This window comes from Sinohyriopsis cumingii, chromosome 13 (genome assembly GCF_028554795.1).
Source record: "Sinohyriopsis cumingii isolate HCF-2022 chromosome 13, ASM2855479v2, whole genome shotgun sequence".
Lineage (NCBI taxonomy): Eukaryota > Metazoa > Mollusca > Bivalvia > Unionida > Unionidae > Sinohyriopsis > Sinohyriopsis cumingii.
Window position 1 is genome coordinate 53153176 of NC_142973.1, and position 24803 is coordinate 53177978.

Here is a 24803-nt window from a genome sequence, read left to right on the forward strand (position 1 = left end):
TATTTTAATATGACTTTAATGTTTATTTTCTAGATTTAATTAAGATTATGAATCAGAATCAGTCTCCAACTCCACTCTAAAGTTTATCTATTACTTCTTCTGCTCAGGCACCTGCAAATTAAAACAAAATTGTAATGCTTAAATAAAGTCATATCATCTCAGCACTAGTTACATATGCAGAAGTCATGTTAATCAGCATTATAAAAATGTATGAAATTTTCTTCACTGCACTTGTGCTTCCCTTACTATCGTTAAGCCATGATACAAGATAACTTTGCACTTACTTGTCATTTCTGGCAAGTGGATGGTGCAATCAATTTGCACAAAGATGAATTTATTTCATCCAAATATTTCATGTGAATAAAAATTCCAAATGGAGGCACTTGTCCGATCAGACAAGATATATGCATATTGTAGTTAGCTGGACTCTAGCTCTGATAGTCCTGGGCAATAGGATAAGCTGATTTTGTTATCAGTTTAGAAATGCATCCGCTTTGCAAATACTATGCTTTAAAAGACGAAACTGAATCCAATATTGATGAAATAAGAGTCATTTGGATTACCTTGTTTTTTATCATTCTGCGTTGGTTGGGTGCATATTTGAGGGTCTCTGATATGGTCTCTTCCATTCCATTTGCCTTTGCTTTGCCATTAGTTTTCAAGCAGGCTTCTGCATGAGTAATACAATGTTTTAAAATAAGTTTCACAACAAAGGATGCATTGCATTTTTCTAAATGCCAGCAATAATCAATGGAATATTTTTAAAACATGTACTTTGAAATGTGTCTCAAGTTACTTTATCAATTCTTTTAAAAATCTCTGGCAAGTCACATGAAAAACACAATTTAAATCAAGCCATACTTACTTATCAAAGACTTTCTCATTCACATCCTTTACCTCACACAATAAATATCAGCAACACCAACATTAAATTCACACAATCAGTACAAAACCTAGGTGTTACTCTGGACAGTACTCTCACATTGCACCAACATGTCATGAACATATGCAAGGCTGCGTATCTTGAGCTGAGACGCATCAGCTCCATTCTCAGATATCTTTCAGTTGATGCCACTAAAACACTTGTGTGTTCATTACTGCTTTCAAGACTGGACTATGGTAACTCAATTCTGTCTGGTTCATCTTAATATCTACTGCAGAGACTTCAAAAAGTTCAAAACATAGCTGCTTGGATCATACTTAGAGTACCACAATCAGAGCACACCTCCCTGCTGCTCTGTACCCAACACTGGCTATCCATTCGATCCAGAATCAAACACAACATTAGTTCTCTGTGCTACGTTTCACTGACAGACTCTAGTCCAACATACCTATCCGACCTCACCTATGTGTACACACAAGCAAGATACTTACACTCCTCTTCCGACAATCATATACTCATTATTCTCACTATGAAAACAAAGTCACATGGACAGCATTCTTTTGCATACCAGGGCCCAGCGACATGGAATGAATTGCCCACTGAACTTAGACACAAAGACGCAGTGATCCCATTCAAGAGTGCTCTCAAAACTACTTATTCTGACTACAAAAACAAACTTAATGACTTAATAATGTTAACTACCTTAAATATTCTCAGCATGTTTTTTATGTTTTCTAATTTCATGGTGTTTGTTTTTGTAATCATATCATTGTGTATGTTTTTATGTTGTCTAATGTTGCAAAGCGCTTAGAGCTTCTAAAGATTAGGCGCTATACAAAGTCCTCATTATTATTATTATTATATTTAGCTTGGATGAATATTTTTTAAATCAGTGGCCATAACTAAAAAATGGGATTTTGTTTTATGATCATAAAAGTATGTTGGACACCATCCATGATGTACAATGCTGTCTGACATTTCTATGCACCTAAGGTTTCCATCTCAAATATTAAAGCAAAATGCATACCGAATTTGACAGATTGATGAAAATAAAAAAAAAGCAATGCTTACCATTTGAAAAGAGGCAATTGTTACTAGAATATTCTATTCAAAATGATATTAATTTTGGACACAGGGGATACCACCCCCATGTTTTCCTGACTCGTGATATGTCGGCCTATTCTGTGCACAGCTTTAAAAGATGTAATGTTTATCCATCGAGCTATAGAAATGAAATACATTTACTGTAGACTGTTTCTGTCAGCAGTTAAGTTGAGTAATTAGGTCAGGTTTATAGCTAGTTTACAAAATTCAATGTAGAATGCCAATAAATGACAAGATGTATTTTTGCAAACTAAAGTGATCTTGAAAAAAGATTAGTAAAGTTTAACATTTTATAAAAAATAAGCTATTATGTGGAAAAGAAACAACAATGAAATAGGATGCAATGTGTTTACGTCTAGTTTTGGAAGGTACCGTCTCTAAGGTACCGTCATAATTGTACCGTAGTTTAATGGGTGGAAAGGCCATTGAAAGGTAAGGGCAGTGCGGAGACCATCGAGTATGTTCCAGAATAGCTGAATCTTTGTAGATACATAGATCCATTCGTAACTTCAGTCCGCAAGCGAAACACTGTACTTCGTATCCCAATCCTGTTCTAGCTAAAACATACGAAGAAGGTAATCCTTCCCTATCCGTAGGCCATTTTTGAAACATGTCCAATCGACGGGCACAATCACAATAGTCAGGTAAGAAGACTGGAAAATGGTAGGGTTTGAACTTGGAGTTCTCACTGGATTTCTCACTCGATTCTTGCTGCGGCGAAGTCATCCTTCTGGTGGGTGGCTATCCTCTTACAACCAATGTTTTATACCGACATGTCCATACGGCAAAGTAAAGTGGGTGGGAAGCCGCACTCACTTCTGCTACACGATTTGATAGACTTTTTCCAAGGGTCGACTGACGATGTGGTGTGTGGGTAAACGTACAATCTTGTTGGGTTGATAGGTGGTCACTATCTCTAGACTGCAAGGCTTCTTTCAATATGCCAAAGTTGACCACTCGACTGGTACGATAATTCAGAGTAAGTCCTTTCACTTTACACTTCGTGTGCACTTCTCCTTGTTTGGCCCAGTATTCGTAGCCGTAATTTTTGGGACCACCACTAACGAAACTTAGAATCTTGTCATCGGGGTGCTTGTCTGTCCAGGCTCCTAAACGGTCTCCTTCGATGTCAGGGTGCTGTTGACTCGGGTGATCGATATAAATGCAACTGTCCATGTCAAAGTACAAGACACGTTCCCCTAACAGTTCTAAAGCTTCGTACAATTTTAAGCGAGCATGAGCTGTCATGTAAGCTGCAATGATGACATTTCCAAAGGGGTCATCTTCTACAAAGTTCAGATCTTCTTCGTAATTCACCAAGATCAAATCCTCACGAACGACGTCCACGTGTTTCATGAATTTGGCTTTGTCGTGAATCATCTGAAAGTAGCGGGAAGGTTCGGTCAAATACTCCGTCTTGGGTAAACACGGTCATTGTGCCATTTTACCCCACAAGCAATTTAACATCACTTTGGCAAACGATCGCCTGCCTTCGTTTTTTTCAATGTGATCTGAAGTAATGCCTTCTTGTGCCCAGAATTTCTCTCTGAATGTCTTTTGGTCTTCGGGAGTGTGACACCAGGACAGATAGCCACTGGCTTCTTGCTCAGTTTCAAAAAGGCATCCACGTAGTCTGCGAAAATGCCTTTCTGCGTGGGGTCACCCTTGTGGAATTATTGTGTCTTGGGAAAGTGGCAAATTTCGTACACTTCTAACAGTTGGTATCCCATGTTCAGAGCTTTGAACAATTCTACGCTGACCCATGTCCCCGTCAAGGCCCGTTCTTCCTGGGTGTGATGACAAGGTTGATCTTGGTTGCACGTTTCAGCACAAGTACGGCACAAAGGAAACATAAGTTTGCCTTGGCAATGGCGAGGTAAGACAGGATGGTATAGGTTCGTGGGAGGCAAAACTTTGCACTTGATCAAGCCTTCGTATTGTCGAATGTTTTTTAGGTCGATGTGTTCGGTGAACAATTGTGGGTGCCCTGCAGGAAAGCAACAATATTTGCACACGTAGGGATACAGTGAACACACGTCCAAGTATATGATTTCTTCTCCTTTCTCTTCGTCAGCTTGGTACAGCAAACAGGTGGCATTGGTCCTTCCTCCGTACAAACTATTACTTGGGTTCAGGGGGTCCATGAACTGGTAACTTTCCATGAGGCGTTTAAACTCGGGATCGGTGTTCAAACGGTGATTGTATTTGTGTTCCCACATTTCCACCACTTGGTATCCTTCCTGTTCTAACTTTAGGCGTGGCTGACAAATGGCCTGGTACAAGTCTTCCATGGTTCGTTGTAAGAACTGATTTTTAGTGCCGCGGTCAGGGTAACAGACGGGACATCCGTGAAATAAGCAACCGTTAAACTCGTACATGATCTTGGGGTTTTCTAAGTCCCAGCCATTGACCGAATGCATTCCGATGATCTTTCGCCCTGTCCGTTGTGGGCATGCTGAATCCATTTGTCTTCCTTGTCGCACAAGTAATGCAACCAGCATGGGGCTTTGACCGAGTATTGACGTTTGACATAGTTGGTCGTTTGAGGACTGATGACAGCCACAGTGTTTTCAAGCATGAATCGTTGTCGGTAGACTAAGGAACACGCTTTGGCAATGGTGCAAGCCTCTTTTAAATGATCAACCCCTCCGTGTTCCATGAACAGTTCTCGAAATTTTCCACAGCATCGCCGTAAAATGTCCATGTCGGAACGACGATACTTTAGCATTTCTTCCTGAAAGTCGAAAGGGTCGGAGGCGTGAGCCTGGTACCAAGCGTAGAAAGTTTCTCGTTCGGTACGCATGTTGTCAGGGTCGTAATAGTGAGCCTGAGGCAAATGGGGTAGAACGGCGTGTTGATTGGCTTCTGTATTGAAAAAGTGTGGAAAGTACCCTTTAGCCATTTCTGTCATTCCAAACATTTTAGGCATTCGACTCAAAGGCATGGCTAAGTAGCTCATCGAATCTTTAAACTGCACTTGTCCCACTTGCATGAAAATGATTTTGGCTCCGTTCAAAGTGATTTTAGGACGCTCGATGCCACGTTCCGTATAACATCTCAAAAGAAACTGTCCATCATATCCGGAGAAATTGTGAGCCATCACCGTGGCATGACAATGACAATCTCCATAATAATGTTCGATGTCCTCTTGGCTCCACGTCTTGTCGATGGGGTCTAAGACCCATTGTGTCAAATCGGCTAGTGTGTTCGGTCCTTGAAAGATTTTTTCACGCCCTCCAGGAATCTTACTGCAGTGAGGGCAATAACTCAAGATAGGTTCTTGAATCACTTCTCGCACGCTCGATGAGCCACGCAGAAATTAGGAATGTGAATACTGATCTCTTGCATGCATTCGAAATCGAAAAAGATGAAATTGCCTTTCTTCTTCTTGTGACCATCCTCTTTCTCTGGTTGGGATTGGTATTTTTGTATGTAGCATTGGTGTTCCAAGTCCACAATGCAGTGACAAATGTGACATTTTTTCTTTCCTGAACATACGTGTGCCTTGGTACTGTTGATACATAGACCTTGTCCACACATTGGGCACAATCTCAGGAGTTGACAAGCACATTTCTTCTGTGAACCTTGCATCTTCAGATGTTGTTGGTAACAGGCAGGGCTGACAAATGTGCGCAGACAAGCAGGACAATGCACTGGTTCTTGCCCTTCGCTCAGACAGGGTTGAGAGGCCAAACATCCTGAGCATTTCGATCCACAATGTTTGTGTTGCTCTCGATTATTATAACCATCATAAGTCACATTTCTCACAGTAATATTTGTATCCCAGGAATCCAGTGATAGTGGTAATGGTATCGAAATGGTCATCGTGATGATAGAGGTGAATGTATTTTCCATCCTTAAAGTCTTTCCCTCGAAACAACAGAGACCCGCGCACTTCTTGAGGGTGCACTTTCAAGGTGTATCGTGGAGCTAGGGCATCTTGCAATTTTTGCATCTCAGGAATGCCACAGGATGTGTCTTTGGACAGGCATGCTTGTTGTAACAGAAGTTCTGCTTCATTTCGTTGTTTGGCTCGGTTCGATTTTCGAATGTTCTCCCAGGCTCTTTTCCATTCTACCGTGTCGTTCTTGTCGGCATAGGTTCATCCCACCACGATGGCTCGGGCTAAACACATGTGGTCTTGAAAATTGTTAATTTGGACAAGACTTGTTTTGGTAATGCGAAGGTTGTTGACCAATAAGGTCTTTCTGCATTGTCCGGTCCCTTGAGGAGGAGAGACGTGGGTCATGTCCAGTGTGGCTTTTCCATCGGTGATGTCAAACTGGTCATTAGATTGTTGCACGTGTTGAATCTTGTCCATGACTTTGGAAGTGGTCAATTCTGCAGGGCTGCTAAACTCGATCCAAACAGGGGATTTCAAGCCGTCATGTTGTATGGAAAGTCTCAAGCGATCATCTTCTTTGGGTTGACATTGTCGCTTGAGTGTGGTGAGCAAAGAATCCCACATGTCGGTGATGAACCCTTTTGCTTTCTCTAACAGTACTTCAGACTTGAAATCTTTAAACTTCACTGTGTATTTGTAAGCCGTAGTTCTAAATTTTCTAGAGGGACGCTTTTCCGTCTCTCGAATGTCATAGTACTTTTCAGGGTTGACTAAGGGTGGTAAACTTTGTTTAGAGGGTTTGGATTCTGGTTCACTCATGTCCTCTTCAAAATCACTGGCATGAATTTGTGCCAAGACTTCAGCCCTAGTACGAGGCGATAGATCACGTTTCTGCCTCTTACTTTCTTCTTCTTTCTTCTCAAATGAATTGGATCATTTTATCTCGATAGCAAAAAGTCAAATGACTAAAGTTTAAACACCATGGATTAATTTATAGTCATAGCAGACCAGCGTATATAAAGGGTATGTGTCTTGTCCTTTCACTATTCATTTCACTCTCAAACTGAGCACAACAATGGAAGAGACTACCAAGATTGAACGTTTCATCAGAGCTTTGCGAGGGGTCATTAGAAAATTCTCTTCAGACCAGCCGAGGGACTACTCTCCTTCCTTTCAAGATAAAAGTCAAGATACTTGCTATATCTGTCAGAAGAAAGGGCATTGGTCTTCAGAGTGTCCAGACCGTCAAAAAAGAAAAAAAAGGGGTTAGAAGAGACAAAAGTCAAGATACCTGTTATTATTGTCAAGAAAAAGGACATTGGTCACCAGACTGCCCAAAAAAGAAACAAGAGGAGTCAGAAGAAGAGAGGGATTCTTCAGAGGAAGAGGAAGAAGAAGAGGAAGAAAACAGACAGGTGAAGAAAAAGAAACAGGAGAAGAAAAGAAGGGAAGAAAGTGAGGAGGAAGAGGAGGAAAAGACTATGACGGTGAAGAAATTAAAAAAACAGAGAGTGAACAATGAGACAGAATAAGTCTATGAACTTTTTAAAGTGCTCTGTTGTGAATTGTGAATTGTAAATATTTATAAAAGAATAAATTAATTATAAAAGGTAAGTGTCTTTGGGTTTTGATTTTAAAATAAGAACCTACACTCACGCACACTCATACACAGACAGGTACTATTGGGTAAAATGTTTTTTTTTAGTTATTGGCAATTGAAAGCCTATCTCTTTTCGAGAGACGTGGATGGCCCTGAAAAGGGCCTTTTTTGGTGTAAGGGGTGAGTTTAAACAATCAACTTTAACTGTCTTAAGCCTTTGCCATGGCCAAGGCCTACTTCTGGACTGCGTACTGTTGATGATGATTTCGTTGAAATCACTAAGGATGGTGCAGTAGGCGTAGTCACAGGGTTGGAGTGTTTAGCTTGGGAAGGTCGTATTCTCTTCGGCCGTAATAAAGAAGTCTGATACATCTGTTTCAGACTTCTTAACTAAAATGTCTAACAGTACCGTGACCGTTTGATTTTGACACCCTTGTTTCTTTGCTGCTGCGTCTTCTTCTTCTTGTTTTTTTCTTACCTCTTCTTCTTGCTGCTGTTGCTGTAGGAGAAAAGCTTGTTCCGCTTCCTTTTGCTGTTGTATAAATTTCTCCAATTCTTCTTTCTGTCTCTGTCTAAAATTTTCCATGTGCGGTAATGAAGGAGAAGGTGACGAAGGTTCAGGAACAAATTCTTGCAAGGTAAAAAAATCCACAAAATCCCAATTCACCTCTTCTGAAAGTAAGTCTGGGTTCCCTTGGGTAGTCTCCACCATCAGTGCACCCAAACTGATCGTTTTCTGAGTTTCCGTCATGTTGAAAAACTGTCGCTTAGATTGACTACGCACAGGCGCTAGTGAATCTATATAGACTATGTGACGTCACAGACTGCTCTCTTCGGATTGGACGTGGGCTGACTGAATTTTGTAACGCGTGTTTGGATTGGTCAACAAACTCAATCCGTTTCAATCCTTCCTCCCCCTATAAATAAGTACAGTTCACTGCATTCCTTCACCTGTTACTCAGCACCCCAACATGTGGACCGATGTACAATCTTCAACGCTTGTGTCTTCGATGATGTTCCGGACGGACATATCAATGTATGTCCGATCCAACTGGACAGTTATCCACAGGACAGACACCAGCCTGTGGATGCGAAGAATCTTATGTGGAGCATCAAGGATGCCTCAAAAGAGTCTTAATCTATGGTCCTGCAGTCAGGCACAGCCTAAGGTCAAGAAGAAGATGTCACAGATGCCCTTTATGTTAAGGGTATATTAACATAAAACCAAAGGCCCTTTTCAGGGCCATTCCTATCTCTCGAAAAGATCTTGACTTTCAATTGCCTACCCCTTTTTTTATTTTTTTGTTTAAAAAAATAATAAAAAAATAGAGACCCCTCCCTGTTTCAATTTTCGCCTGTTCCATTTTCATAGACCCATCAGGTCGGGACCTTATTAAAATAGGGTCCCGACCCTGTTCCATTTCGCCTAGTCCCAAGACAGTCCCACGATTTATTCCCCATGTTCAATTTCCCTTGTCCCTAGAGTGAATAGTTTTTTTTCTTTCTCCCATGTTAAATTCCCCTTGTCCCTAGAATGGATATTTTTTTTTTTTCTCCCATGTTAAATTACATAGTCCCCAGAGTGGATATACCCTTTTTAACATGGAAGTTCCCTAGTCCCTAGACCGTCCCTATTCACTACTACCATTGTCATTACCAGCCTGAAACCAAATTTAATGCCATTTGTATAAATTCATTTCAAATAAATATTATGATATAGTTGAAGTGTAAAGTCAAGCAAGTATTCTGTTTGCAGATTTTACATTTTAGATATTATAGTAAAGTCATATTTTCTCTTGTTTAGTAAACTTTATTGCAACTGGTTCCAAAATAGTAAATCTTATTTAATGTTCATTCACCAGAATAGGTATTAATACAATCCCGAATTAACTGTATGGTACTAAAATATACCCTGATCTTGTGTGAGATTGTAATATACAGAACTATACCTCAAGACAACAATAATATATTGAATTTATATTGTATCAAGACTGTCATGGTTATGAACTCCAACTTTATTCAGGTTTTTTCATAATAAATGATCATCTTGTGCTATGGTTGAAAAGAAATCAAAGTTCAGTTTAACTCCATTCTCTCCACATTTGTAAGTTGTTAAGAGGCATACTCATCCTCAGTGTTATAGTAAAATGTAATCTTATTTGGATCAATCTTGGTGGTGTAATATATGAATGGAGAAAGAATATTATCATCCAGATTAAAATATGTTTTATTCAGACTCTACTAAAATTTTTAGTTGGATATGGGTTACGGAGCCTGATGTATACGAACAAAGCAATGTGTACCATGACCTTTTTAATTTAACATTTTAAACTCCTGCAGAAGAAAGAGATTTTTTAGATCCATTAATCTGTATTAACAAAAACATTTCTTCAGTATGATTTTCAATTACTTAGTATTGACAAAACTCATATTTTAAAGTTGTTGTTTTTTTGTGTTTGGTTTGGCCTTTTATGGTAAACCAACACAAGTAAGTTATTTAGTGCCAAGGCACTTTAAGTATAGTGCCTTGCCCAAGGACACACCATGGTAGCTAACCCAGGTTGGTCTGATGGTAGAATTTGAACCTACCTTATTTCACAGGTCCAGAAAGCTAACCACTGAGCCACTACAGCTCCCCATCTTATAGTGGAATGCTGGTATACTTTATGATCAAGAAGGATGGGTTGGGGTATGCATGTTGCATCTGAAAAAAGTGATGGAATTTTTGTTTACATAATATTTTAGTCATACAATATGAATCATTTTCTATAGATTTAAGATGTATCAGATCAAGTTAAGAAAAATCATATATTCTGTTTCCTGGGAATGTACTCAAATTCACTGTTATTGTTTGATTTTTTGGTAGTAAGCTTACTTGGTATTTTTTTCTTTTTAACTTGAATACCTAATTTGTTAACATCCTATTCTAAATCTTCAGAGTTCTGTCTATTAAGTGACAACTGTTGATACATGTAGGGAAGTTTTTGTTTATATCTTTTGATTTTTGTGATTCTGGAAGTTGCAGTATTTGTTGTTGTATTATAACCATTTCAGTAATTTAATGAATGCAGAGTATACTGCTCTATAAATGAAATTTAAGTGAAAATAATGTAAAAGTATGTTTCACTGCAAATATAAATTGTTTAAAATAATATATCATTTATCATATGACTATTCAATTGTGGTAACTAGTATTCCATCCAATATCTATATATTAAAATATGTCTTTTCATACAGCTGGTGATCATTTAGATACAAGTCCAATTGAACATAATCAAATTATCAATGCAGGTGTTTTTATTAGTAGTAGTATTGCAAGTATAAGTGTTAGTATTAAGATTTCATATACAGGTATGATAAGTGTATCATAATGTTTAAATGATGCTCCTTGTTACAACATAAAATATGTTCATTGAAACAAATGGTTCACTGGTAAATTGGCAGCAAAGGTCTTCACTGAATTATGTTGCATAAACTATTTTACAATAAAACATATATGATGCATCTCAATTATGATGAATGTGAGGAGGAGGATTAATAATAATGCAATTTAAGTTATCTTCATAACATAAGTTCTAGCAGATGTGTAATTTTTATGTGGTTCATCATCAGTTTGAAACTGGTCTGTGATTTCTGGATCTGGACATACCTGGTCCCCTGCTGTTGTGCTGCTATGGTCTTTACAGTTCATTAGGATATCAGTTACACTTGGTTTACATTTAGAACCCCATGGGATGGAATGCCCAGTTTGAAACTGAGAGAATGGTTAATTATCCATAATATAACTCCTGCAGTTATTATTAGGTTTGATATCAAGGTCTTTCTTTAAAAGCTTTTCAACTCAGGTTCTGTTCTACCATACAGATAAATAAAGTCAAATTCAAGGCTTTCAGATTTGTCCAGTTTGTTTCATGTGTTGCGGCAGACAGACTGTATATTGCCACTGTACCATATAAATATCAGTGCTTAGTCTGCTCTCAGTTGCTGTGGTTTGATTAGTTACAAGTGTCATCACATGTGACTAATTATTGACCAATGTAATGAAACTTGTATAATTAGAAGGCTGTATTTAAAAACTCTAAAGATCTTAAAAAGAAAATTGGATCGGGGTAAGTAAAACCTTTTACTTTGACCATTTGGCTAGAAAATAATTTTCAATAAGTTTAAATTGGATAATAGTAATATAATAATTAATTACACAAATCAGAATAAAAGCTATTTGCATATCCCCTTACAGCTGTTGCTTTTTCATAGTACTAAGTAGAATAAAGTATAGTTAAGACAGATAGCTTTAAGCTAGAATTAAACTCAAATAAATTGCAAGAAATCAAAACAAACCCAGGATTAAAACTAAAGAAATATCCCGTCATATATACCTTACATCAAATAAAGAAACTCAATATGGATAACAACAAAATTAATGTCACATCATCAAATAGTTATCTCAGCTGCCTGGTCAACCTAAAGGCAGATAAACTAAGGCAAACTTACTCCGAAGCAGTCTCATCCCCCCTAAGAGAAAAACGACAGATACAGTTCTTAACGCCAATTTTCAACTCGACCCCAACTGACTCGATGAGTAGACTCTACCTGTCACCAAGCGTAAACGAGAATGTGGACAATCTACCGAGTAACCGCAAAACTACATCCGACATGAGTACCCAAACTGAGGAACAATACTCAACAAGCACAAAAACAACCCAGACCACGCTGGTTAAAAACACTAGCAGCCAGGGGACTCAAACTGAGAACCTACTAGATGAAACAGAACGCCCTCACCCTACCACAAATAAAGCAGTCACACACGACTCAACAAAAGGTAAGAATAATAGGAAAACCAAATCCCAAATACCAGTTAGAAAGAATAAGGAACACACTAACTGTCAGAATACAAGACCCAGCAAGCCGGTTATGGACAACGAAACAAAGTCAGCTAAAGAGACAAACACCAGGGGAAAAAAGACCGGTCTGCAAAATATCCAAAACAAGAAACACCCCGCTGAACTGACTCTCTTCGTCAAGGGAGTAAATTCCAAAATAACGAAGTTAGCCTTTAAAACCATAGCATGGCAATTGAACAAACATCACCAAGGAGAATTCACGCTTAAAAGCACTAGAGACGACTTGCTGATAATCAAATGCACCACTGAACAACAGATTGCCAAATATATGGAAATTGAAAGAATAGACCAAATAAATGTTCAGGTCACTAGACACAACAGAACAAAACAACACATAGACCCAAACCCCCCAAAAACACACAACAAAGGAGTCATATACGTATCAACTCAAAATAAAACCAATGAAATAGTAGACTACATAAGGAGTAAAGGACAGGAAGTAGAGAAAGCAATCCGCCTAAAAACAAGAAGGGGAAAGGATAGCACTGCAGTGGTACTCTTTTTTAAGGGCGCCACCCCAGAAACTATCAAAATAGCCGAAAAACTCGAGGCTAAAAAAATTTTTGCTTTCAAAAACAAACCACGGTTCTGTGGCAACTGCAAAAATTGGGGGCATTACTCTAAGAGTTGCGGAAACCTATTCCGGTGCAATCAATGTGGTCTTCACCACCCAGACCGGAAAACATGTAGCGCCACCAATCAGCACTGCGCTAACTGTAGTGGTAACCACAAACCAAACCACGCAGAATGCCCCAGGGCTCTTAGAGAAGCCCTAATAGTCGAATATATAATCTCCCATGGGGTAAACTATAAGCAGGCCAAAACAAAAATCAGGATACCAAAAACAAAATAAATAGGTAGCACCCTCACTGGTAGGAAACACGCATAAAACGAAAACAACAGTAAATTAAACAAACTATTAAGACTTTTTGCACTAGAGATGGATTCCAGAGCAGAAATCAAAATATGGCAATGGAATGCACGCGGCCTTAGGGCCCACGCTGACCAACTAAATAACAAAATACTTGAACAGGAAAGAAAACCAGATGTTATATGCATACAGGAAACCCACCTAAATGATACCTCACGTATCCCAAACATCATAGGCTACAACACCAAATACCTAAAGCATCGATCCCCAACAGCAAGAGGAGGGGGGTTAGCAACCTTTGTTAGAGATGGAATTACATCAGAAATGCATAAATTAACAGATAGTAGACCGCCCAATGACTTCGAAATACAGATAGTCAAAATAACCGCTCAAACTAAGCAGGTACTAATCGTTAACCTCTATGAAACAAATGAGCAGCGCAATTTAAGTGCAGACGAAACAATCAAAATGATTAAAGACTGTGGAGAATGGGTGGTAATATGCGGGGACTTCAATGCGCACAATGAACTATGGGGGAGTCAAAAGACGGACATTAAAGGAAAAATTGTAGAAAAATGGGCACAAAAATGCAACTTAGTTTTTCTAAACAACGGAATGCACACCCGGATAGATGACAGAACAGGCCACACATCAGCAATAGACCTATCTCTATGCACACCAAGATTAACAGGCATTTCTGATTGGCAAGTTGATGAAAGCGACCCTATGGGAAGTGACCATTACCTTATAAATATAGAAATACAAATTAGAATACCTCAAAATAAAGCGTCCTTCACACCAAGATGGAAATACGAACAGGCCAACTGGATTAGGTTCAAACAGATAGGTGACTCAATCGACCCAGAAACCATATATCACCGGGACATTGACAACTTTAATGACAAATTAATAGAAACCATTAACACAATGGCCCAAGAAACAATTCCTAAAACTAAAGGAGTAGCACCCAAACCCACGGTGCTCTGGTGGAATAATGAATGTAAAATAGCAATTAAAGAGAAAAAAAGAGCTCTAAACAAATTCAAAAGAACTAAAAATAATAGGGACTTTAACTACTACAAGGAAAAGGAAAAAACTGCCAAACAAACTATTATGATAGCTAAACAAAACTCATGGAGAGAATTCTGCTCAAAACTAGATATTAACACAAAATCGAAGGAGGTGTGGCAAAGAATTAAAAAAATGAGAGGCAAAACTAAATCAATAACCCCCAACATACCTGGACAAAACAACAAACATAAGGCAGAATTATTCGCAAACTATTTCGCCAACATGTGTAGCAATACCAACTTAGAGGATAAGTTTAAAAATCATAAAAGGCAATTTGAGGAAAGCAACTCTGACAACATAAAGGAAGCAGGAAATAATGACGGCCCACTAAACCTTCCGTTTACAGAAGCCGAATGGAGAAAGGCCCTCGCCGGCAAAAAGACCACATCCCCCGGGGAGGATACTTTGGGGTATGAAATGTACAAGAACCTACCCAAAAAACTTGTCACAATTGCACTTAACCTCATTAATAAAATATGGGAAACCGGTACCATACCTATAAGATGGAAAAAGGCAGTAGTGGTCCCGATTCTTAAGCCTGGAAAACCCTCAAGCGATATAAAATCATATAGGCCCATATCACTAACAGACAATATATGTAAAATAATGGAAACTATGGTAAACAACAGGCTGAAATACCATTTAGAAAGCAAAGGACTACTAGCTAATACACAGAGCGGGTTTCGCAACTACCGAAGCACAATAGACCAACTCATGAGACTAGAAACCGCTGTCAAATTAGCATCTAGAGAAAAATTTTAAAAATCCAGATATGTTACAGCCATCTTCTTAGACATGGAAAAAGCATATGATCTAATGTGGACTAAGGGACTGATAAGTAAACTTAAACCATACGGAATAACTGGCAATATATACAAATTTATTGCTAACTTCCTAACCGATAGAAAGATACAAGTCAGACTAGGACAAGACTACTCCGAACGATACAAACTGGAAAATGGCACGCCACAATGAAGCGTAATCAGCCCAACTTTATTTAATATAATGATAAACGACCTGGAAACAGCGGTAAAACCCAACCACCTTGACTTATCCCAATTCGCCGATGACAGCGCCGTATGGAAAACTGGCAACCCAGCCAGCAGAGAAACGACCAAGCACTTACAAAAAGGACTAAACGATATAGGAAATTGGACAGATAAATGGGGATTTAAATTGTCACCTCTAAAAACAGTAGGCATAGTTTTCAATCCGGGAGGTGGCCACCCCCCACCCACTCCAAACTTAACCCTAAAGGGGGTACCCATCAAATTCGAAAAACAAGCGACACTCCTAGGTATGGTATTCGACCACGAACTCACGTGGGCAGCTCATATCCAAGAACTCGTAACGAAGTGCAAACGAGACATCAACCTCCACAGAAACCTCAGAGGGGTGAATTGGGGGGTTGATCAAAAAACACTCGTTACCCTATATAGAGCACTTATAAGAGCAAAATTGGACTACGGTTGCCAGGTATATGGAGCGGCGAACGCCACGTTACTAAAGAAACTAGACACAGTCCAATCAAAAGTGCTAAGGGTATGCACCGGCGTCCTAAATGGTACCCCCACACAAGATATCTTAATAATAGTAGGAGAACCCCCGCTAGACCTAAGGCGGAAGGAATTGATGCTGCGATACTCGACTCGAATATCAATACACCAACCCAACCACCTCACGCTACAAGCCCTCTTAGCATGCGACAAACCATTCGATACAAAAGGAAAAAATAAAAAAATACCTAGTGGGAAAATAATTATAGAATTAAAAAGGAAATTTCAAATCGCAAATATCAACCCAGAAAAAATAAGGTACTACCCAGACCCCCCGTGGACCTGTCCCACACCACAAATAGATCTTAGCTTACGTAAACTAGGACAAAAACAAAATGACCCGATAGGACTAAGAGCATCAATACTAACGTACGTACATTGACAACAAATACGAGACATACACGCAAATCTTCGCAGATGGATCAAAAACCAAAAATCCAAATAAAACTGCAGCAGGGATAGTGATCCCAAAATTAGATGTCGCCGTTGGAAAAAGACTCCCAGACCAATGCGCTATATACACGGTAGAATTCATGGCAATACTAATGGCATTAACATACGTCAAAACATACCCCACAACTAAGGCAGTCATTCTAAGCGACTCTTACAGTGTACTACAATCGTTAGCAACAGACCAATCCAAGAGCAGACCTAAAATGATTAATCATGCAAGATCGCTACTTAAAGAGATTGAAAAAAACAACAAACACGTTGAATTCGTATGGATACCCTCTCACATCCATAATCCCAGGCAATGACAAAGCAGATGCAGAAGCAAAAAACGCCACAAACGAACCAAAAGCCCAAAATATAGCATACAGCGTCACTGAAATCAATAACATGGGACAAGATCAATGACATGTGGCAAGAGCTATGGGAAAAATCGGATGCAAACAGTCTAATACACACGATGATGAAAAAAGTAAGTAGAAAAGTCGAAAGTCCGACCTTCAAAAACCCATACGATATAACAATAATAAATAGAATAAGAACAGGTAAAACACTATTGGCAGGATGCGCAGGGAAACACATAAAAAGGGGACCAACCGAAAACTGCCCCTACTGCCCAACTCCAGAAACAATCGCACACTTAATAAATATATGCCCCAAATACAACCAGGAAAGGGCCGAACTAAAATCTCAACAGGAACAAATAGGAGAACGGTGGACATACCCGGAGTTACTTGTGGCAAAAAACAATAACATAGGAATGACCTATAATAACATCATGACATTCATTAACAAAATAGGCAAAAGGGGACAAATCTAAACCGAATGAAGGGTTGGGTATAAAGAGAGACCATGTAAAGAAATTAAAACCAATAAACCTAAAAGATCGAACCAAAAAAGAAAAAAACCAATCAAAATATTACAAATCACTGTTTGGGAATTGTGACGGCCGGCTCGGGCTAGTGGGTTCACAGACTGACACTGCCGCTCATAACCCGAACAATAAAAACCAGATAAGGACGAATATTACAAAATCACTGTTTTGGAATTATAATGGCATGCTAGGCCCCGTAGGTTCAAAAAAAGAAAAAAAAAAAAAGAAAAAAAGGAAAAAAAAAAAAAAAAAACAAAAAACAAAAAAAAAAATATTAAAAAGTAAATCAAAGACCAGTCAAAATATTACAAATCACTGTTTGGGAATTGTGACGGCCGGCTCGGTATCGTGGGTTCACAGACTGGCACAGCCGATCATAACCCGAACAATAAAAACCAGATAAGGACAAAATATTACAAAATCACTGTTTCGGAATTATAACGGCATGCTAGGTCCCGTAGGATCAAAAAAAAATAAAAAAAATATAAAAAAATAAAAATAAAAAAAATATACATTAAAATAAATCACAAATAGCTAAGCTAAACAAAAATAACAGGTAAATAGCCAAGTGGTCAAAGCGAAGGGAAACAAAGGCAATCAAACCACCTCCCTCGAAGAAAACATCTCACGGCGAACATGGCAGTATCAAAAGGACGAGAAGACCAAAATAGAAACGGACACGGGATAAGGCAGAAAGAGCTGAAATAAAGAAGAGCAGGAAAAGGCACAGGATGAAGTTAAACGTCCTAAGGCAGTAAAAGAAGAAAGAACAGGACACTTGCAGACCTTGGGGAATGAAGGCAGAAACAATGAAAAGAGTATGCCTCAAATAATCAAACCACCCCCACCCCCCAGTATGAAAAGAATTGCCTTCCCGAAATCAAACAAAAGAAATAAGGCCACCCACCCCCCCACATCTACTTATAAGTGTGAATGAGAAAGTGAGCGTGAATGTGTGTTGTCGGGATATGTGGGAAAAGCAGAAAAACGAACAAAAATGTCTATAGCCATCACACAAATATAGCATACACACTCCCTACCCACCTTTTTTTTCTTTTCTTTTCTTTTTTTTTTCTTTTTTTACAAACAAATTTTACCACATAGGGCTTTCATTCTGACCCACGAAAGCCCTCTTTTGACCAACAACTTACTGGCCCTGAAACACACTGATTGGTTTAAAGCCACACGTACAAAATACTTAACCAAATTGAGATCTCCAAAACAAAATAAAGGGCTACTAAAAGCCTACTAGATGTGAAAAAATTTTCGGAAAATTCATGTACGCAAAGTACACAAAATTTAATAGACCTTACAAAAGATAGGAAAATTCACAACTCAGGAATATCTGAAGCGTATGTGACAATCACATGTTTGGCAAGATAGTACAGGAATAGCCCAATAAATATAGGGAACTGGGCATTGATTGCAACGAAAATTTCATAATACTGCTGCTGGTGTGCTTCGGTTACTGCCTGAAATGAGAGAGGAAGGAGATGCAGGATGCAGAAACAGACCACCAACGGAGTACAACGATGGAGAAGGTTGCAGCGATGAGAGCCTGGGCGGGACCTTTTGGGGCACCTGGGCTTCGGCTTGCTTGCTTGGGGGCATTGTATAAGTTAATCGCTAAATTCAAAAAGTACACAAGCGTGTACAAACTAAACAGTCGCACATACCGAAAGGTGCACGTGACTTTAATCCAATGAATGAATGAAATGTGTGCTAGAGGGTAGGGTTAGCAGTTATACTCCCAATTATGTTTGTGATGAGCAAAAGCAGCTGCACAAATTTGAGCTTTTAGTTTGGTTCTGGTAGGGTCAAAGGATGCAGGTACATTTTACATTCATTTTTTACTAGAAATAGCTATTTTCAATATTTTTCTGTGACAAGGCAACTAAAAGAATCAGTATGTGCCTTATGCATGAATAAAGTTCACTAGTACTATAACAAATTAGCATACTTTTCATCACCCCTCTACCATCAAGATTTTTTTATATTTACCTCTGTAGCAGACACAAATAAAAGTCGGCAGCTCATTTGCAGACTAAGTTACGCATATGATCTCCAATGCTCATCTAACTGTGACAGGCAGTCACCAACAAGCCAACCTATTTCCATGCCTAACTCAAAGTAAATCTGAACCACATTATAGATTTAGCTTATGTGTAAATTTATAAATGCTAGGCTTGTGATAATTAGGTTCATGCCTTCTACCTTAAAAATTAGAGGGATGTCAAAATACGAAACTATCCAGTGAGACCTATGATGTTAATTTTAATCCCTATGGGATTTGTGACATAAAAAACCCAAATGCTTTATGTATTAAAAGGTAACTAATGGGGGCAGGATCTTCAGTGAATCAATGGTTAGTATGCTAGACTCCTGATAAAAATGTTTGTGTTAAAATCCTGTTATCAAGTCAACCAGGTTACCTACTGCAATGTACCCTTGCCTTACTCCAATTCCCTCAGTACTCAGTAAACAACTAGTGTTGCTGTACATAACAAAACCAGTCCATATTGATTTTACATATTTTACTAAATCCTGACAAAAATAATTCTCTAAATAAAGAATGATTAATATGTGATGGTCTCACATGTAATCAAACTCTTCCAAGCTTTTAATGATATGAACCGATTTATCAATGTTTATCAAATTTGCATGAAAAACTATTTCTTATTTGTCATCAAATATGTTCAATGTTTTGATCATATAAGCATTTCTGCTACATTAGATCAAAATAATCTTTTTGTCAGAAATAGAGCCCTTATAGTATTTGCAAGGTCAACCAATCAGATCAGAATTTGAGTTTAATATGAATGAATATTTTTTTTACAAAATTGCTCTTTTGCTATATCTTGATGAGATAAATCTATTCACCAAGTCTGATGAAATTAATGAGAAATAGTTTTAAGAGCAGTAGCAAGAATGGCTAGTGAGATGTAGAACCACCACATTATATGCATAGATTTTGCTTATAGCCTCAGACATACAAGCAAATAATTAAACAAGTCAGATCTAAATTGGATCATAAACACTGTTGTGCAAATCATAAGAAACTCTGCCAATCAGATGCAAGGTCACTTCACTACCATACCTTTATCACACTCATAATAAGCATCATTGTGAAACTTGACTCTATAAGCCCAATGGCCAAGCATGATCAAACTTGAATCAGCAGTAGTGGTTATAACCTCATGTATTTGTATGCATCTCCACTTCTTCAATCTAGATCTCATTTATATAAGCATGTATTCTACGTTTAGTAAAAACTGCACTACATGTATAAATATTGCATGCGGTGGTAACATACTCAGATGAAAGATCACCTTATTATTATTAATGGTTAACACTCATCAAACTTCAAGGACAACTTAATGATTTTAGCCTATATTGTGGAAGTATGGCTTTTAGGCTGGTTAAAAAACTCAACTAATCTTATACATGATCACATGTATATACTTGGATTTTGCTCATTATTAGATTTATCCAAGATGTTGATTTAAGCCCAAAACCAAGTTTTATATAAACAAATTGATCAGAACTATGGACTCCAAAGTAGCTAATTTCTTACTGTTGAAAGACAGAAGGGGATGTGAAATAAATAACACACTCTGGACCATTACATAAACCCACTTAGCCTTTTGACCAGTTGAGATAAAATATCAACAATAATGTTAAATAAGATTGATAAATTATGTTTTCTCACATTACCTCTAGCCCTTTTCAACATGGATGGTATTTTTCTTCCACATATGTCAGCTCTTAATTAGTGGCCCTTTCCCATCATGAATGTTGTAGGTGAAACTCTCAGAATTAGGCTTTTTAATTTATATCTGTAGAAGAAAAAAATTATTGGTCTGCATATATCAATGTCACCATTTCTGTATTAGATTAAAATACCATATGTGTGTGTGTGTGTGTGTGTGTGTGTGTGTTAATTTTAGAATTTAAGCAAACTTGTCTCCATGTGTTTATTTTAAAACTGATGATGATAACACATAACAGGTTCAATGGATAAAATGTTATTTCTTACTTCTTACAACTGCTCATTATATCTGAATTTACATTCAATGTTTGTTTTAATTAACATATTTGGGATATTGGGCAAATTATTTATTTTGTAGTTTATCATTATATCATTTACCAGTCTTTTATCATTCAAATATGTAATATAGTACCATTATACTGACTTCATATTCTATATGATATCCCAGCAATACATATTAAGCAGATAAGTGCAAATAAAAATGTTCAGAATGTAAAATTTACTCCAAGCTCAAAGAAGATCAGCAAAAGATAATATCCAACAAATTACCAAACAAAAAGCGAAGTTAACGCAGTTACCTTTATTATGACGTCTCCAACACCAACGGTACTGTACAGCTACGTCTTCTGAGTTTTACCGTCATCTTGTCTTTCAAACCAGAATTAATTTCTTGAGCTCTTACAAAATGAAGAAACTTTTAAATACTATAATTTAAGCAGCTTCTTTACATGCCATCAGATAAATTATGGCACAGTGTTATGTCTGTCAGCAAAACGCAACTTCACATTTGGACGGCGCGCTGTGTGGGCATCGCCGACACAGCAACTGACATGAATTCTCTATTAGCAGACAATGATTCGGAATAAATCCTTCGCAAATCTAACATTCTCGATTTTTCATAGTTCCACTTTTCATTGTTGCATCTGTTTGATTGTACAATTGCTAATGATGTTCAATGAATCAACTTCAATTCATCTGCTGTCTGAAATCCCGGTTCAGTTGGTATTTTCTTCCGCGCATGATGCCGTGTAAATAAAAGATACGGTCGACATTCAAAGTGGTTTAGGTTAATTTATTATTTTTCTTTATTAAGGTCATTTGCAGAAAGTGTTTCGCTAGGGTGAGAAAAAAAAATATAACAAAAAGAAAACTTTCTTTTCCAACGCTAATACTGTATATATTTCAATTTGTGATTGATGCTATAAATAAAAAAAAAATGATAATAAAGCATTTTAGCCCGTGGCTTCGGCACGGCACTCGTTTTTGTGGGTTTTTTAAAATGTTGTTAGTGTTGTTTTGGGGTTGTTTTTTGTGTGTGTACCACACTAAAAAACATACCAGGTATTAGGCCTAACGTAGGAAAGAAATTATCCTCTATTTATTACTATTCTTACTGTCAAATGACGCAAAAGTGATCAAATTGCTATTAAGATTTTGTTTTGTATAACACTTACCGCTCGTTTTCCTCGAGATAAAGCAGCCACTTCAAAATGATTATAAAATCTGTGACAGATGAAAAACGTGGTTTAAATAATTCGTAATCGCCTGCCTTAAAATACTGTAGGAATTTGCTAATGTATTTCATGGCCCTCGTTTGAATAGATACCAACGATCATGTATATCGACCAAATTTTGTATATTCCTGCCCACAATCATGTATTTTGTATTAAACCGTATATTACACGAGCGCTCTGTGGCAAACTCGGGGGGGGGGGGGTCTCTATTATACCCAGAGGCGTAGCTATGATGTTTTGCGCCCGGGGACGAACTATAAAATTGGCGCCCCAGCCCCCTCCCCGTTTAATCACATTTTTGAATATTACCCTTGTTTACTTATTATAATGTAACGTTGTAAGCCTCATTTTGGCGCCCCTGTACCTTGGCGCCCGGGGACATATGTACTCCCCTTCCCCCCCCCCCCCCCCCCGCTACGCCTCTGATTATACCTGCTGTATCAGTTGAGAAATATATTGAACAGATCAGGCCCCAATACTCTCGCTCTGAAAAACATTAAAATAATTATATGCAGAATATCGGTAGGTCTCCCTCTTGCCGAAAATGTCAGCATCATATATATTTTGCAAGTAATGTAATGGGTATAATAACACACACACACACACACACACACACACACACACTTTTTTGGGAGTGGGGGGGGGGGGGGCAACGGACAGATGCCCCCATTTCCCAAAAAAAATAAAAAGTATTTTATATTTGTGTATTTCCCCCTCAGATGTGTTCTACGTTTTATTAAAACAAAATTTTATATAAAAAATTTAGTTTTTAGAATTTTTGATGGGGTATTTATGTTTCCATAGTGTTATCTAAAGGGTTGTTCGTCCGAGTCTGGTTTCCCTCACCTTGCTCGAAGTTCATTCCCTTGAAATGTTTTGTAACCTTTGCTATATGTCGCCTAGGTCTCAGTGTTTGCTATATGTAATGGTGTTATATTGTGTGTATGCTATATTTTCTTTATGTTTGAGACAGCAAGTATAGATCAAATATCTTTCCCAGTTGTATTTCTTCCTTTATGATGTTATATTGTATCTTTTAATTTGTTTTATGGTTTTCTAATTTTGACGATGGAATGGTGTACTATTTAGACTTTGTTTAAAAAAAATAATTTCCTATTTTATTATTCGAGTGATAATATGTGTCGTTCCTCATAATAGTCTTTAAAGATGTTGATAGGTAGGTTACGCTCGATCCAAGGTTCACGCTTCTTTATTCTCTATGTGTTTTTCCTGGGTCGCGTTAGGCCTCCTTTATTTAGTTTATCTGATTATGCTTTATTGAAAGATCCAAACGTATTTATGAGACCACATTATTCTATAGTGGTCAACCATGCAGTGCGGGAGAAGTTAGTAGGGTTTTAAACTAAGTGTTATACAGTATGTATTTGTGTCTTTATTTTGTCTGTTTATGTTCTACATTGGGTGTTTTCAAAGACTCATGATGGGCCTATGCACTTCACTGAGCCCTGTGACTTAGCCCCATGATGTCATCGCCATTTACTTCCCCCTTATATTTTCCCTGTATCCCTTCCTATATATGTCTTTAGAATTTTCTTTCAGAGAAAGAAGAAAAAAAATTAAATTACAAAATTCTTTTATTTTTTTCTTTCTTCCTTTCTTCCCTTTTCTCTTTTAAAAAAAAAAAGTTATATGGGTTTCTTTGAAATATTTGAAATAGAATTTGAAATTTTCTTTGAAATATGGCTGTTGTGGGGTGCGAGGAGGGGGTATGGGTATGGCATCAGCTCGCAATTGCGCTACGCGACCCTTCGGTCTGTAATACCTATTCCTCCCTCCCCCTCTCTCCCCCAATTCCAACATCAATTGCGTTATATCAACCTGACGGTAAGTATCTATTCGTCGTAAGACGTACTGAGTTCTTGTTGTGGTTAATATTCTTATTTTTACCACGTATCTTATTTAAAAATCTTTATCACCTGTCCACAGGATATCATCGTAGTTACTATATAGTCTATACATTTTAGAACGATTTTGTTTTCGTAGTCTAAATCTATGAATAAAATGTTATTTTTGTTATACTTATATTTTTTGCAAATTTTCATTATTAACTTTATTCTATTATGTTTAGATTTATCACATTGGACAATCGTATGTAGTTTGGTGAAGTTCGCTGTTTTACATAAAGGGCATTTCGGCATTATCCTCAGCATACGATGTTTGATTGTTTCTTCGCCTGTTAGCCAGGTGTTGTGCAGGTATTTAAAAATTATGCTTTGTGTTTTGACAGATCTTATTTTCCCCAATTTTTCCAATTTTTTGTCCAATTTACCCCCTCAGTTGTCCTGCTCTACTCTACATTTTATATTTTTGGTTACCTCCTCCCTAATCCAAGCGTGACTTTTACT

The 24803-nt window shown here is 37.8% G+C and overlaps 1 long non-coding RNA gene across 1 annotated transcript; it reads right to left on the reverse strand.

The window, feature by feature from the left end:
* On the reverse strand, positions 1-22589 carry LOC149785563 (uncharacterized). The gene is made up of 5 exons (XR_016413519.1): positions 21502-22589; positions 20869-20990; positions 10021-10135; positions 564-670; positions 1-111 (listed from the first exon to the last, which is right to left on the reverse strand). It is a non-coding gene; the product is annotated as an uncharacterized LOC149785563 (long non-coding RNA).
* Positions 22590-24803: the final 2214 nt, after the last annotated feature.